The sequence below is a fragment of the Benincasa hispida genome, chromosome 12, assembly GCF_027475165.1.
Source record: "Benincasa hispida cultivar pf3 chromosome 12, pf3_genome.v1.1, whole genome shotgun sequence".
NCBI classification, from domain to species: Eukaryota; Viridiplantae; Streptophyta; class Magnoliopsida; order Cucurbitales; family Cucurbitaceae; genus Benincasa; species Benincasa hispida.
In genome coordinates this window covers 27,031,139-27,047,715 of record NC_143489.1, presented here as the reverse complement: position 1 = coordinate 27,047,715, position 16,577 = coordinate 27,031,139, and the positions used below count along the sequence as shown (strand labels likewise).

Genomic DNA, 16,577 nt, shown 5'->3' with positions numbered 1-16,577 from the left:
AATTTCTCTAAGCTAAATTTGAACGTGAAGAGCAATAAAAGGGGACGGGTTGATCGGCAAACAAAAGACGAAAAATAAAATGTAAATAAGGAAGATAGTTAGTGGATTTTGTTCCTCGGTTAATCAAAGAATTATGTCTTCTTAGTTTAAGCCTAATCCAATTAGTTGGGCACCATAGATTTCCAAGCTAATAAAAAATCCCCCTTGATTAATTGAATATTAGAAATAAACAATCTAATTAATTCTAGACTAGCCAACGGTGGCATAATAACATTCCATACTTTGTCGATTAGTGGCATTAAGTTTAGGGATTAATTAAGATGTACAATCAAATTGGTCAAATTCAACGTTAAACATATTTCTATCCCTAAGGTTGATTACTTAAGCTTATTTTCACAAGTTATCACTCAACCATGGATAATGAGGCAACTCGACTCACTGATCTTAATAGTAAACTCTAGCTTTAAAGGCCTAATAGAGAATGTTTGGCTCATCAACTTGAGTTAGGTTTAATTGGTTCAAATGACCAACATACTCACTGTTTGATCCACATACTTCACAACGTAATGTTAAATAACTTTCCTTCACCAACTTCAGCAGTGTTGACTATATTCACTATTGAAATTTGCATATTTATAAAAAAACTTCATCTTCCTCTCCTTCTCTCTCCCTCTCTCAAATTTACCAAGTTGGTTATTAGTTTCTTGAATTTAGTTTCTTTGTAAAAGTGATACCAACTGTTGAAATGCCTTGAATCTGTTTGCTGGCACTTCGAACAACCTAGTACGGGGGTCTCGCTGTTTATTTATTTGCAGTTATTTACGTTTTTGACCCTAGGGTTTAGAGCAGTGTGATATATAAACTCTCTAACCTAGAGGCGCCGTTCTTGATGTAATTCTAAAAACATTCTCTCGAAATAATATTGTTCTCCCTCTACCCGTGGACGTAGCTAACACACTGTTAGTGAATGAGGTATATCTGTGTGTCGATCTTCCCTACTCTACATTCCCTTTTTTGTGTTCTTTAATTGTCGATTTTGCAACAAACTGGTATCAGAGCCTTGTTAGGGTTTTTTCGAAATTCCGCATTTGTTCGACAATTGAAGATGTCTGACGTGAACGTAAAGATCGACAAATTTACCGGGAGGAACAGTTTTGGTTTATGGCAGATCAAGATGCGATCCCTGCTAAAGCAGTAAGGGCTGTGGGCGTTGTGCTTATGAGAGAGGACCGTCAGAATGCAGGAAGTTCAGTTTCAGAAAGTCAGGCATCTAGGTTAGCTGCTACAGGAAGCAAGAGACATAGGAATTCTGGTAAGCAAAAATCGAATTAGAATAAAAGGTTTTCGAAGTCAAAGGGTTTTAGATCAGATGATATTTGTAACTACTGTAAAGAAAAGGGGCATTGGAAAACTGAATGCCCTAAGATAAAAAGGAATCGGGAAAAGAAGGAAAAGAGTGACAAAAAGGAAGCATCCGCCTCTGTTGAACAAGTTGAGATTGATTTTGAAGAAGTCAAGATCGATTCTGAAGGATATTTAGCTTTAGTTGTGAATGAATAGTCACATTCTGATGATGTGTGGGTTCTTGATTCTGGGGCATCTTATCATATGTGCCCAAATAGAGAGTGGTTCTCAACCTATCAGCAAATAGATAGAGGGAATGTTAGCATGGCTAACAGTGCTGTGTGCAAGATAGTTGGAATCGACTCAGTCAAGATACGAACACATAATGGTGCCTTCTACACTTTAAAAGAGGTTAGACATGTTCCACTAATGAAGAAGAGTTTGATATCCTTTAGTGTACTCGATAGCAAGGGTTACAGTTTTGAAGGTAAAGGTGGAGCAATGTATGTCTATAAGGGTTCTGAGGTAGTTTTGAAAGGCATAAAGCGTGGAACACTGTATTTTTTATTAGGTTCCACAATAACAGGTTATGCTGCTGTTGCATCGTCGGTCGTTCACAAGGATGATATAACTAAGTTATGGCATATGAGACTTGGTCATATGAGTGAAAAAGGGATGCAAATTCTGTCAAAAAGAGATCTTATGTTTGGAACTTGAACAACTAGATGTGAAGACAACTTTCTTACATGGAGAGTTGGAGGAAGAGATTTATATGACCCAACCAGATGGGTTCCAGTGTCTAGGTAAAGAAGATTATGTTTGCAAGTTGAAGAAATCTTTGTATGGGTTAATGTAGTCTCCAAGGCGTGGTACAAACAATTTGACAACTATATGATTGAACTTGGCTATAACAGGAGTCCATATGATTGTTGTGTATATCACAACAAAGTTGATGATGGTTCGATGATTTATCTACTTTTAAATGTAGATGATATGCTCATAGTTGCAAAGTCCAAGTCTGATATTTTGAAATTAAAGAATCTTCTCAGTGCCAAGTTTGATATGAAGGATTTAGGTTCTACTCAGAAAATTTTAGGTATGGAAATTTATAGGGACAGAGGTAAGAATAAGCTCTTCTTGTCACAAAAAGGATATATTCAGAAAATATTGTCCAGGTTTGGTATGTCATCAGCTAAGCCTATACATACTCCTAGTGCTGTAAATGCTCATTTGTCATCTGAGTTTTCACCACAGTCTAAAACTGAGACAGAGTACATGTCTCGAGTTCCTTATGCTAGTGCAGTAGGAACTTTGATGTATGCTATGGTCTGTACTAGGCCTGATCTTGCCCATGCTGTTAGTGTTGTCAACAGGTTCATGGGCCAACCTGGGAAGAAGCATTGGCAAGCCGTTAAGAGGATTTTTTGTTATCTTAGAGGTACATATGATGTTGGTCTTGTTTATGGGAACTGCACAAAGTGTTTGATGACTGGTTATTCTGATTCTGACTATGTTGGAGATGTTGACAGTAGGAGATCTATGACTGGTTATGTGTTCACTCTGGGTGGTTTTGTTGTTAGTTGGAAGGCAACCTTACAACCTACAGTTACTTTGTCTACTACTAAAGTAGAGTACATGGCCTTGACAGAAGCTGCTAAAGAGGGAATATGGTTGAGGGGGTTAGTTGGTGATCTTGGTTTGCATCATGACCAAGCTATTGCATATTGTGATAGTTTGAGTGCAATATGCCTAGCCAAGGATCTAGTTCATCATGAGAGAACTAAGCACATAGATGTAAGATATCACTTCTTAAGAGGTGAGCAGAGAGTTAAAGTGATGAAAATTGGTACTGCTGATAACCCTGCTGATATGTTCACCAAACCAGTTCCACAAGGCAAGTTCCAACATTGTTTGGACTTGCTGAATGTTTTGAATTGTTAGTGGTCCCCTTTGTGGGACACTTTGAGGCATGAGGGAGAAGTTTGGGTACGTCTGGCGATATTGATTTATATTGCATTTGGTACATCTGTTATTTGGGAGAGAATTCAAGTCAAGGTGGAGATTTGTTGAAATTCCTTGAATCTGTTTGCTGGTGCTTCGAACAACCTAGGGGTCTCGCTGTTTATTTATTTGCAGTTATTTACGTTTTTGACCCTAGGGTTTAGAGCAGTGCGATATATAAACTCTCTAATCTAGATGCGCCGTTCTTGATGTAATTCTGAAAACATTCTCTCGAAATAATATTGCTCTCCCTCTACTCATGGACCTAGCTAACACACTGTTAGTGAACCACGTATATCTGTGTGTCGATCTTCCCTACTCTACGTTCCCTTTTTTGTGTTCTTTAATTATCGATTTCGCAACACCAACTTTATCCATTATATATATACAAATTTATTTATGTTTGTGTCAAAATTTTGATGATGATGAAAATCATGTGTAATAACAAGGTTAAGAAAAATAGCATTCTATCATTATAAGCATTTCTTTGACATTTAAGAAACTATTATGGGATGTAATTAATTGACGATGTAATATTGTCATAATATACACTTCTATCACAGTAAATAGGTATCGTCATATGACATTCGTTAACTTAAAACATTGTAATGACCAAGATATTCTTAACAATAAAAGTGATATTATTAACGTTTCTGGAACAATGTGAAACTGTCAATATATATTTTTAATGACATTTTTCACTATCATAAGATACCAAAATATCAAAATCTTAAGTGAATTATTGACAAAGATTAATTGTCACAATACACTTGACAACGACAATTTTAGAAAGTGTCGTTGCTATTCTTATCTTGATGGGCGATTCAATGACTTAAAATTAGTGTCTTTGAAAATTTAAGAGGTGAAAATTTCATTATATCATGCAATATTTAAAACTATAGTTACTAGTCAACAGTGTTGTAGAAAAGATTTTCTTCCTTCTCTTCAAGACGGTGTCACATATGGTATGGGATTGTTCATATTAGGGTTAGCCACTTTGGAATACTATTGTTGTTATGCCTTGTTGCAGCTTTTTTTTGCAGAGAGCTTTATGATGTATTGCTAAAATACTTAGTGAACCGCACTGGTGAGGATGTTGTTGATTATCATCTAAACTAGGTTGAAGTGTTTTCATTTGTTTTCTTTCCCTATGAGTGAAAAAGACTTTATCTCATACTTAGGGATGTCCTAAACTCCATTATATTGAAGGGATCTCATACTTAGCTTGATAGAAGCTGTCTCGTAAAGGTTAGATGAACTTATCATATTTAGATAGAGCCTAAGTAAGTTTGTTTGAGGGGATTTCAAACAAAGTTTGGAAGAAGCTAATTATCTATGAAAGCGAGGGGATCTCAAACTTAGGGGAACCTAAGTTGAAACTAGAGAGTGAGCTATTCGTGAGTCATTATAAAGGGAGTCTTCACAGTTGAGTATTATGTTGTAATTGCTTAATTAACTCTTCTTATAGTGAAGTTTCTTTCCATCAACCATATTGCCCCCTAAAACAAGTGATATTACATTGAACTGAGTTACCAATCTTTGTGTCTCATTATCTCTACTTTTATTATCTGTTATCTAACCTCTCTACTTATTTGTTTTGTTACAACATTTTGCTTGACTTGTAAGTATTCCGTGTTAGAATCATTTTAAAATTTCGAAGCTTAAAATATGGCGTTAGCATTATCACAACCAAATATAACTAACAGTTTCCAACCTATATTTTACACAACTAACAAACATACTAAACCACTTATATAAAATTAGCTACCACACTTGCAACTACACAACTCCTGCGAACCAACAACTACATAGTATAACATAATTCTTGGAAACCAACAACTACACAACTCTCCAAATTTTCATTCTCACATGACTAAGTTAACAACATCAGAATCTCATTGAAACAAGTAACATATATACTAACTTCACAAAAGGTCAAGTCCACACACTTGTTTAAACAAAGAACATTACTATGGCTTTAAAAGAACGAACACAAGATATCAAAGAGCTGTCTACATAATAAACATACATAATGTGAAACAACTATTAAATACCTACGAAAACAAGCCCTTTGTTTGTTCGAAAACGAAAATAATGCTCTAGTTTCTAGCTGATAGAATTGTAAAGCCAAAAGATCATCAACTGTCATCGATGTATCCAACAAAGTCAGAAGTTGCATCATTGATCGTACCTTTCAGATAACCTGACAAAGGAAAATACATGTATAGTGGCTTGCAGGGTGAGATAGATCTTGGAGAATCTATGGAAATCCACTAATGAAACTACCTCCATTCCCAAGTTGAAGTTCAATATCTTAAACTTACTAGCTTATAAAAATTATTTTTCTTCGGTATCAATGACACTTGAATTAACTTTTTAATGACATTACACTACTATCAACTATATAAACAATTACTGACTTATAAACGGCTGCCAAATCTACTATAACAAGTTATTATTATCAATAATGAGAATGCATTGTAGATTGGGTACCAAACGAAGAACAAGTATCGTTCATATCTTGAGTTAATGAGGATCAAAATTCAACCACTTTGTTAAAATGCCTTGAATTTATTATCAAGCGTTCCGAATGAATATGTACGGGATATCATTGACTTGTATCCATATTTATGTTATTTAGGATTTTGGCCTTAGGTTTTAGAAGAGTGCACTACATAAACTCTTAAACTCTAACGACGTCTCTAAATTTGTACTATGATATTTTCTCTCTAATAATAAATTGCTATCTCTCCCTCTGCCTATGGATGTAGTTGATACACGGTTAGTGAACCACGTAAATCTCTGTATTGATTTTTCTATTCTTTATGTTTCTACTGTTTCTTTGATTAATTGTCGATTTCTTAACACACTTGATACTCTTATCTTGATGGTCGATTCAATGACTGAAAAACGAATTACGAAAGACAGTTACGACAATATTTCTAAGTGGTATACCACTTGATACTTGTGTGTGTATATATATATATACTCTTGACTATATGTATATCTCTATTCTTTCACATCTCTTGTCCTATACATAATCTTTCTCTTTCAGTATATACATATTCTAATTGGATCTCGATACATTTAGTCCTCGTAGTATGATCGATCTTAGCTTTATTATATTCAACATCAATTACATTTTTTAGAAAATGTCCATTGGAAGTGTAACTAAGATAGATATAAAGTTAAATCAATCAATCAATTTTTACTAATTAAGCCCTCCTAATTGGACTGAAAATGAAGGATTAAATCATTTACTTGACCAATCATTTTGATTCTAAAAGATGAGAATTAATTAGTAGTATTTGAACACAAAGACTGTGTATATTTAATTAATTACCTCATGGCTTATGGGTGACCCATTTAGAGATTGAGCTTGACCTTTACATCTTCTTTCCGCCAAATACTTGTTACTTTTTCAAGACAAAGCAAAGTCTTGAGGAAAATCATTTGGCTATCACTAGGAAATTAGTGCCCATAAAACAAAAACCTATGCATTGCACAAACGCCATTCCCAGTTGAAGATTATTATGAATCCACTACTAAAGTCGTCAAAGTCCATGTTTGTTTGGATTATTCTCGTTATTAGGTTAAAGTATCATTTTGATTCCTGTATATTCAATCAAGAAACTAATAATAGGGATTAAATTAAGATATATTCAAAATGTAAGGACTAAAACGAAAAATTTGAAAGTACATGAATTAAAATCGTACAAATTTAAAAGTATAGAACTCTATTGTTGTTATTATTATTATTACAGCATTCCCCCACAAAAAAAAAAAAAAAAAAATGTATCTCACACTATTCTATCACTCCTCTTTTTGCCTTGTTCCCTAGCCCATCTTAATCATTCCCACCACTACCCTTTCCACTCTATTTGGCCATCAAAACATCTGAAAAAAAAGGAAAATCTTCCTTTTGCGCCCCTCTATCTAATTATAATCATGTGGAAAAATATTAAACTACCTATCTCTGTATTTCACTAACACATAAATTTTGTATCTTGATCAATACAAAAATTATTCAAGAATGGCCGCTATCATCATATGAGTACACCACTCATAAGACTATAAAAAAATATGAGACAATTACAAATATAGTAATAAAATTTAAAGTATAAGAAGATATAGTACAATGTAAGAAAATTTGCAAAAATAGCAAAATTTAGATCTAACTCTCAAAATCTATCAATAATAGATCATATCGCTAGTAGATGGTAAGAGTTTATCAGCGATAGACTATATAGAGTCTATCACTTGTAAGTGTTGCTATATTTGAAATTCTTTAAAAATGTTGTTATATACTTAACTATTATCTCTAAAAGTGCTATCCGTTGTAATTACTCAAAGAAAAACATTAAAATGAGGTGTAACTTACTATTCATCAACCAGTATTGAATACTTTATTTCCCTACTATAAACAAAATTTTGATCGGGATAAATTAAGAATTTTTTAATATATAATTAATATATTTTTTTAGAATATAGCATTACAATTTCACCCTTCATCATTAATGAAAACGATTTAATATAATTAAACTAATTAAGGCATTATAATTAATCTCAAATCTAAGAATGGCTTATCTTGATTGAGTGGAAATTAAAATAATGTACTTGGGAGCTTTTATTTTATATGAATGAAATTGTTTTCCATTAATTACAACATAATCTAAATATATGCTAAGGGCCGGTGGGTACCAACCGCATCACTTGCACTGCAAAATTTGCTTTTTTATTGTTAATCTTCGAAGAAATGTGCAATTTACCTTGCCTTCTCAGCTACTCCTAATCTTCTTTAATATGGCCACTCATAATTACTCATAAATATAATTAATAATTACATATATCATAAAGAAAAAAGAATAACAATCAAAGTCACTCTATATATTTTTTTTAAAAAATATCATTGCCCGAAATTAATGTACAAACTCAAATTCACAGTGTCATCATCAACAAAACTTGCTTACTTACCAATAAGTAGAAGCTATTCTATTTTCTCTTACGTGGTTTATATGATCAAACCATTGAAAATAAACCACAATAAAAGGTAAATTAGAATTTCTACTTATCGACATATACAAAGCCAAATATTTTTCACACTATCAATATCATCAAACAACATGAATATGTTATCATTTATGAAAGAAAATAATTGGAGTTCAAGCTTTAACTAACTATGAACCTTTTCTTCTTTTCTCCATTCATATGCATCAATGGTGCAATGGGTTTGGACCGGTAGGGACTCGTCGCTTCTCGACGCCATATCGAGGATCGATGTCGGTGGGGGCTGGTTCGACGTTGGTGTCGGTAGGCCGGGAATGCTTTGGTGGTCGATTCGGCCGGCGGTGTGGGAAAAAGGGGGTGAAGTCTACCTTGCTGGTTAGTACCTTCCTTGTTATCAAGGGATGGTTGGAGGAGGAAGAAGAAGAGGAAAATGTGATGTTTGGTGTTGGTTTGTGATTCATTTTGGCCTTGAAGATGTTTAGTTCATGAAGTAATAAGAGAAAAAGAGAGATCCAAAGCATGGTGAAAAGGAAGTGGGAGATTTTCAATGTCATGGAGGAAGAAGGAGAGAGAGAAGAGGAAAGGTTTGAAAGGGAAGCATGGAGCACTAAAACCAATCAGAAATTAAAGTTCAAAGATGGTTTTTTTTTTTTTTTTTTTTTTTTTTCAATGGAGAGAGTGAGAGAGAGCAATTGGAGAGTGGAGAATGACAAATTTAATGTAATGGGCTTATTGTGGAAAAGGTAAAAATGCTACCTTTTTATGCTTAGGAAAGAGGGAGAGAGAGAGAGATGGTAGACCCTTTCTCTAAATGAAACTTTCTTAGAGAAAAAGGAACAAATATTTATATAATCAATACCTTTGGTTCTCAATTCTTTTACATGGCTAGAAATTAAATGAAATTACAAGCTTTTTGTAGAATACATTATCTTTTATTGTCTATGTCCAAAAGGGCTATCATTTGGTGTAAATTCACACGCCAAATTTAGTTTATGAGTGAAGTGAAGTGCAAAAAGAGAGGTGGGGAAGTGTGTAATGCATTGTTTTTGAATGGAGGAAGCAAAATTTCTCTTCATTAGCAATATTACATTTTATGGAGCCGTCAAGGGAAAGGTTTTTAAGCTGTATTTGACAACTTGCAATCTTGACTTGGACGGGTGGCTTTTAATCCAGCATTTACGTTGACATATATAATATTAAAACAGCAAAGCTTTTGCAATGCCATCTCTTAGCTTTTACAGCCCTACCACATAGAACGATCAGATTGTGCCACATTCTAACTTTTGTTCTTTCATTTGTAAATGTGCGTGAAATTGGGTGGATGTAATATGTAGATTAAATTTATGTTTGAAACTTTCAAATTGTTCCTTCATTTGTAGTCCCATATTCTCAATTTAAAGAGTTCTCTTCTTTTTATTTATTTATCTTTAATCTTGAGTGAAGGTAAGAGCAAGTGTCTGAAAATTCTACTAGATTCGAATAATTCGAAATTGTTGGTTTGCCAGAATTAGTCATTGGTATCTTGTTCAGACGATCACAGTAATCTATTTCCAACCCATGTAGCGCGAATAATTATCTTTAGGACAATGTTTTGTAAGTATCCCTTGACTACCTATTGAATCTCTATGGGAACTAGAGTTTTTTTTTTTTCCTTATTTCAATTTATAATGTTGTTATTCTGTTTGATGTACTTTTCATATACATTGTTTGTATTCATTTAAGGTGTAATTAGTTTGCTAATACTATTGAATTATTGTATACATTGTTTCCCCTAGCAATTTAAAGACAATTAAATCGCTGAACTGATGGCTGCAAACTCCTCTATTATTATTGCTACTTTTGCCATGATGGGGTCGACTATTGCCAAATTTTATTTTTAAAGACCAGCAAGTTCAAAAAAGAAAACCTTAAAAGATGATCTTCTAATCTCAGTACGTTGAAACTTGCTCATATTTTAAAGGAAGAATGCTCAGTTGTCCCACCAAAAACTACTTTTGAAACTGAAGTTAGAAAGCAGGTGTGGATGCATTCGAATTTCCTATGTTATAATTACATACTTAGTGTTCTTGAAGACACTTTGTATAATGTTTATTACACTACCTATAATACATCAAAACAATTGTGTGATGCATTAGACTAGAAATACAAGTTGGAAGATGCTACTAAGAAATTCTTAGTGGGAAAAAGTATTAGATTATAAAATGATTGATATTGATGATCAAAAAGTGTATGAGTGATATAGTAATAGAATTGTAAGGTTTATTCCAAGCATAGATCGTCACACGTAGTAATTTAGGAGTATTCCAAGTTTCGTACCCCACGAGACTAGTAAGCAATTCAATTCTTTCTAAGAAAATACTTTCAATGCAAAACTAAGGGTGAACATAAAAAATAGATGATTCTGGGGTTGGTTGGTAGGTAAACATTAAATGGCAATGGAGATTAGAGGTCATGTTTAAACTCGTAAACAATGTATCTTGTGCTATGCCACCGCATCATGTCAACATCAACCAACTATAAATAGCAAACTACTTCAATTCAGTATTATTTCACATGTTCTTTTAGGAGTCTAAGTAGTTAGTCTTATATTTCTATAGCTAACTAAAACTTAGGATAATTTATGCAATTTCTAAGTCCTATGGTGAATCTTATGTCTAAGGTTACGTGACAACTTATCTAGGCTATTAGTCTCATATTCTTTTATGAGTTTCACTTATGTTCTAACCTTCATAACATCACAATATTAAGACTCTACTAACATGTTAACTCAAATAGCTAGTTCAACTTAACAAGATAACATTTAGTCAATAAAAGAAATAGAAATGTGGATGTAATGTGATACGGTCACATTGGCTCAAGCCATATTCTTGTAGGGTATCCACGTAATTAATTCCCTTAGAAAATTAGCCCATAAGTAAATGAAAATGAATAAACTTCATCAATTCAAATACCATGAGTTACTAGTGTCAATTCAAAGATACTATACCTTAACAAGTAACAAAGACAGAAAACAGTAGAATAAAGTGTTGGGATGTATGTCCTAAAACTCGCAGTTTATAAAATTAAACATATTCTATTTGCAATAAAGATGTTATTGAGGTTTTGTTAAATAAAACTATTATTGGATATGTAAATTGCACTAAATCCAATAAACTAAGATCCATAGCGGTTACATGTGTACTTGGACTTTATGTGGAGACATAAGAATGAATCAAGTTTAAGTTATAGCCAAAATGGTCTATAGTATACGGATAAGGCTGGGTACCTTATTCTGGTAACACTATTAGATGCGGTCTACTTTGTACTTTGTACGAATGATGTGATCCTGAATCGTTCATGTGGAGACATGTGAGTGAAGGCATCCTATGCGAAGAGTTTGTATAAGACCGAACCAAGAAATAACTCATTCTTACTTTACCCGAGCTAGGTAACTTGACCTTAATCCCGAGCTAACTATGAACTTTTGTTTATTCAAGATTATCCTTAGATTTGCATGGATGAGAGTTGGCTCAACTGCACCGACTCAATAAGCCTCCCATTTCAGGGGTAAGACTAGGTCAATAGCAAGGTGAATAGGAGAAGTAGTTTATAGTAAGTGGGTGAAGGATGTGTGTCAACGTATCCTACAATCTCTTCCATTAGTTTAAACTGTAAGATTCCAATGTTGCATCTGCTTGTCGTTTTTAGGTGGCATAAGCTAGTCATTTTACAACAGCTATCCACTCGGAGGGTTATAACATGAGATACGGAGCAATTCAAACTCTAGAAATGGATAGAATTTCTTAGGTCCATTCTCAATCTTAACTCTCCAATCCAGTCTTATTTCTTAGGAATAGGAGTTATTCTGGAATTAGTATTTAGTCAAGAATGTCTTGCTTCAGTGAATGAGTATTTGACTACCCCTCGGTAGTATCTATTTTGACTCCCTAAAGTATCGTTACAAATAAATAATGAAATTTGGATACATTATTACTTTTGCTAAAATTTGATTGGATTTAAAAGCAGTTCACTAATAAGAATTTGTTTATATTTCAGCATGTTGAATTCTTCTAAATTACTCGCTTCCGATAAGTTTAATGGTCTTAATCTTTCAACATCAAATATAAACGCAATACAAGCAGATGATTTAAACTTTGTTTTATTGGAAAATAGAAGCATGCACAGTGGAAGCAACAGATCATAACGCTCTAATTGTTGGGATTGGTGTGCTAATTCTCCCGGAGTCTCGTAGTTTGTAAATTATACACATTGTTATGAATAAAATAAGAGTTATTTTATTTTGCATTTACTCATATCCAATAAACAAAGTTGCATGGTTATTGTATGAAAACTTAAGCATATATATGAGATATACAAGTGGATCATGCCTTAAGTGATAACCTAAAAAGGTCTGTAGTATAAGGATTAAGGAGGGATACCTTATAACATCCCGAGTTTTTCATAATTCAAATTCTATATTTTCGTAAAATTTGAGGACATCTTGTTAATTTTGAAATTTGATTTTTTGTTTAAAAGAAAATTTGGATTTTATGTCGCATTATTTTGATATTTAAGTTAATGTCAAAAATTTAATTTAAATCAGGGAAATTGGTTTAATTTTGAAATTGGATTTTAAGAGGAAAAGGAAAGGGTTTACCTTGTGTATGGAAAGAAATGAAGTTAATAAAATAAAGTGGAATAAGAAAAAGAATAAAATAAAATTTTAAGTTTTTAAGTTTTAAGTTTATTATTATTATTATTTTTTTATAAAAACAAATTTTCCCTTCTCCTTCTTCCTCACGTTTCCCGAGTCCCTAGACCCCCTGAAACTCTAATTTTCCTCCTCTCGCCGACCCTCTTCGCCGGACGCCATCGCTTGGTTTGTTAAGCCGCCAAGTCTGTAGATCTCCACCGCCAGCCGTCCGAGCCTCCAGTCAGACGCCGCCGTTCCCCTGTCCTAGTCCCTCATGAAACCCTTCGGCCGCTCACTGTCCGCACTCTGAAGCTGTCGCTCGTCGAGCCCTAGTGTTGCTCGTTGTCTAGCGTCTCCCGTCATCGTTCCATCGTGTCACCGGTCAGTCGCGTTCGTGGTGTAGTCCATTCGCTGTGCCATTGTCGACTCCAATCGCGCAACTGCAATCCACCACATCACGTCAGATCTGAAGCCACCTCTGGTACTCGTCCGGCCACCGGTCTACGCCGCCACCATTTTGTAGAATGTGTCGTTGTTTTGTGAGCTTATCAAAAGTTTCTTTTTGGGTTGGAAGGATTGTCCATCAAGGGTTGAAGTGCTATTTGGTGTTTGGTTGGTTTGGTTGAAGTGCTATTTGGGTGAAATTTGGATCAAATTCAAAGTTAGTGGAAAGCTAGAAGAGGATTTGACCGTTGGGTTAATTTTTTGTTTTAATTCAAGGTAAGTAATCTTACTACTGGAATCACCTTTGTGCCGGGCGATAAATTTATGATTTATTTTGAGGATTTTAAGACTATTTACAAGGATAATTTTGATTGCTCTGAGATTAATGGACTGTTTAGAAAAGATATATGAGCATGTGAGAATATGTCATTTTAATGTATGAGCATGATTTAGAATTTTATGAGTTATATTAAAAGGATGATTGAGCATGACTATTGAATATAAGTTAAGTGGCACTCCTACTGGAATGTCTTAAAGTTAGATAAGGATTCAACATTTGCTGATTCATATAGCTATGTGATTTATTATGAGAATGTATAGATCGTACTATATATTATGAAATCTCGAATACTTGATTGTTTACATAGTTTAGTGCATGAAAGTGATGTACTAGAGTAGATCCATTAACACTAGATTAATTACGTATGTTGATGTTAATTAACATGACCTTGACGAGGAGATTTTAGAGGACTCATGACTATGTGAATGTTATATGTAATATGAAGTTAGATATCTCTTTTCCTATCTAGACTATGTGACTGCATGAAAGAGATATACTAGGGCTGGTGTGTATGAAAGTGATACATACCTAAAGGATACTGGGGTGTATGTAAGAGGTTCACACTTAGTGGGTTATGTGTATACGAAAGAAGTATATACATAACCATGTGTACGAAAGAGGTATGCATCCCTACATTCATAGAGAGGATCTGGGGTGTACGAAAGAGGTACACACTCAGTGGGTTATGTGTATGTGAAAGAGGGTATACATAACCAGGTGTACGAAAGAGGTACACACTTAGTGGGTTATGTGTATACAAAAGAGGTGTATACTTAACCAGATGTACAAAAGAGATACACATTCAGTGGGTTATGTGTATACGAAAGAGGTGTATACATAACCATGTGTACGAAGGAGGTACACATTAAGTGGGTTATGTGTATACGAAAGATGTGTATGCATAACCATGCGTACGTAAGAGTTTGTGTTTCCTTCGGGATTCACCAGAGATTGTGTTTCCTTCGGGATTCACCAGCGGTTGTGGGTCCTACGGGACTTACTAGAGGTAGTGAGCATACTTAACTATAGTAGGATAGAAACAAGTTTTTCATGTATGTATGTGTCCTAGGAGGACTAGAGCAGTTTATATGTTCCATCAGAGGTAGGCATCTAGAGGACATAGATGTCTAGCTTGACCCTAGTAGTGGGGTTACTTACTGAGTATTTTATACTCATCATTTCTCATGTTTATGTTTTAGGTAAGAGTAGGGACGCACCGGCGAATGATAAGCGGAATCCATGATCGAGCCACTGGGACCAGTTTTATGTTTCCGCTCATGATGTTTAGATTTCTTTCATATTTTTCCACTTTCCGTCTTCATGTTTGAAACTTACTGATTAGTATTCGTTTCCAAACTTTTATAGTTTTCTAGAGTCATTAAATTTCTAATTATGATTTATGGGTACCCTGTTATTTGACTTTTATTTAGTTTTAATGAAAAATATTTTATTTGGCTTTATTTATTTGGCATTTATTTCTCTATGAAAAAGTATAATTTTAAATTCTATGCATGCATGTGTATAGTAACAACCTAGCTCGAGTCCTAGGGAGTTGGGTCGTTACATTAATGATCTTGATTGCTTTCACTAATTACATGCTAACTCTATCAATTAGTATCAGAGCATGTAGCTAGCTGTGAGGTAGCCAAGGAGGCAGTATGACTTAGAAAGTTCTTGACCGATTTGGAAATGGTTCCAAATATGCACTTGTTGATCACACTCTATTGTGATAACAGTGGAGAAATTGCAAATTCCAGAGAACCTAGAAGCCATAAGTGCGATAAGAAAATCGAGCGCAAGTACCATCACATCAGGGAGATAGTACTTCAAGGATATGTGATTGTCACGCAGTTAGTCTCAGAAGACAACTTAGCTGATCCCTTTACAAAGGCCCTCACAGGTACAACATTTGAAGGTCACTTAGTGGGACTAGACTATGAAAGAGATAAATCTAGGGCAAGTGGGAGAATTATTGGGTATCTGATGACCTAGTTCATTGTATTTATTCTCTTATAGTCAACATTGTATATATTTATACATATGTAAACCCACATGAGTTTTAACCCAAGTGGGAGTTTGTTGGGTTGTATGTTCTAAAACTCACAGTTTATAAAACTAAACATATTCTATTTGCAATAAAGATGTTATTGAGGTTTTGTTCAATGAAATTGTTATTGAATATGTAAATTATACTAAATCCAATAAACTAAGATCCATGACTATTACATTAGTACTTGGACCTTATGTAGAGACATAAGAGTGGATCTATAGGGGTTGGTGCCCTAAATCTTGTAGGGTCATATAGTTTGTAATTGTAATGTACAAATATCTTATTTATTTAATAAAACATATGATGTTTTATTTCATTTTAGTTGCATTAACCACAAACCAATAAACTAAGATCTAAGATTATCCTGTAGCTTAAACATGTATGTAGAGACATTCAGGTGGATCATGTTTAAGTACTAACCTAAACGATTTGTAGTAGATGGATAAGGTTGGATACCTTATTCTAGTGACACTACGAGTATGGTCCACTTTGTAGATGCTACAATTGTTGTAAACTGCTACACATGTCTGATCCTGATCATTCATGTGAAGACATGTGAGTGGGGATATTATATATAAAGAATTTTGTATAAGACTAGACCATGAAATGTTTAGTCTCATGATATAATGCCGTTCATAATAGAGACCTACATTTCATCAGGATGACTATAGGTAACAAGATCTGAATCCTGAGTGAGTTATGAGCTCTTGCCTATGAAA

General features: G+C 34.1%; 1 long non-coding RNA gene across 1 annotated transcript; it reads left to right on the top strand.

Annotated features, from left to right (window-relative positions):
- Window positions 1-13,644: 13,644 nt before the first annotated feature.
- On the top strand, window positions 13,645-15,948 carry LOC150031899 (uncharacterized). Its single transcript, XR_016525458.1, has 2 exons — window positions 13,645-13,744; window positions 15,008-15,948. It is a non-coding gene; the product is annotated as an uncharacterized LOC150031899 (long non-coding RNA).
- The last annotated feature ends 629 nt before the right edge of the window (window positions 15,949-16,577 follow it).